We start from the raw sequence: 1,613 nt of genomic DNA, 5'->3' as shown, positions 1-1,613 counted from the left end.
CATTCTTTGTCAGACCATATCCAATACCTATAGCTAAGAAAGAGGCAGTACAAGCTGAAATTGATAAAATGTTGGAATGGGGGGTAATAGAAAGAAGCAATAGTGAATACAATAGTCCACTTATTATAGTCAACAAAAAGGATGGAGGTGTAAGAGTAGTCATCGATGCACGGACATTGAATAAAATTGTCAGGAGAGAAGTAGATAGGCCTGAAAATTTAGATGATTTATTACAAAAGTTTCATAATGTGAAATATCTAACCAGTTTAGACCTTACTGCTGGCTATTGGCAGATCCCATTACACAAAGATTCTAGAAAATATACAGCTTTTTTGTTTGCAGGAAAATGTTACCAATACAAAGTTGTACCATTTGGTTTGAATACTTCTGTTTCTGTTTTCATTAGGGCTTTGGATTCTGTATTGGGAAAAGAGCTTTGTGCTAGATTGACTGTATATGTGGATGACTTATTGATTGCTACTGATAACTGGGAAGAACATTGTGACCTGTTAAAGAAAACCCTTATTGCTCTTCAAGCAGGGGGCATGACTTTAAAGTTAAAAAAGTGTGAATTTGTGAGACAAGAAATTAAGTTTTTAGGACACATAATAACCACATCTGGGATTAGCAAGGACCCAGAAAAGCTTAATGCTATTGAAAATTGCCCTCCTCCAAAGAACAGGAAACAGTTGAAAGCGTTTTTAGGTCTTTGTGGGTTTTACCGCAAATTCGTGAAAGGGCAAGTTTTTAACAGCCCACATTTGAATAGCTTGTTAAAGAAAAATAGTGTATATATTTGGACATCTGAATGTCAGGAAGATTTTGAAAATTTGAAAACTGAGTTAGTAAGGGAAAACATTTTGCATCATCCAGTTTTAAGTGAGCCATTCCACATGATTACAGACAGTAGTGCTTATGGTATTGGTGTTGAAATATTTCAGGAAAACACAGAATCTGGGGAAACTGAACATAATACCATTGCTTTTGCTAGTAGAACTTTAACTAAATATGAGAAAAACTATACTATTTCAGAGAAGGAGGCTTTAGCAATCATTTGGGGATTAAAGAAATTTAGGAATTATTTATGGGGACATAAAACTATAATTCATACAGACCACAAGGCATTAACCTTTTTAAAAAACTGTCGACTGTTTACCGGCAGGTTGAGTCGATGGGCCCTGTACTTACAACAGTTTGATTATGAGATATTATACATTAAAGGTAGTGACAATTATGTAGCTGATGCTTTATCACGGTTGCCTGAGGGTATGAACAACTTACCAAGGGAATATAATGAAGATGGCAAATTTCATGTAAGATATATTAAGGAGGTTCCAGGTAGGAAGAGAATTGAGCAAATTTGTAGAAGTATGAGGTTCCACCAGAATCAGGATGAAATTTGGAAGTCAGTGAAAGTTAATTTTAGTAACCCGAATTACCCACAAATCTGTAGATTTTACAAGATATTTAATGGAATTTTATACAGGAGAAAGAATACCAGCACTGAAGAATGGAAGGTGTGTTGGCCTAGGCAATTTGAGACTGAAGTAATTGATTATTTTCATCTTGCCTTAGGGCATTGTGGCCCCAAGAAGTGTATTGAAAAGTTAACT

This window comes from Schistocerca cancellata, chromosome 2, assembly GCF_023864275.1.
Source record: "Schistocerca cancellata isolate TAMUIC-IGC-003103 chromosome 2, iqSchCanc2.1, whole genome shotgun sequence".
NCBI classification, from domain to species: Eukaryota; Metazoa; Arthropoda; class Insecta; order Orthoptera; family Acrididae; genus Schistocerca; species Schistocerca cancellata.
Note: the sequence above shows the minus strand (reverse complement) of the source record.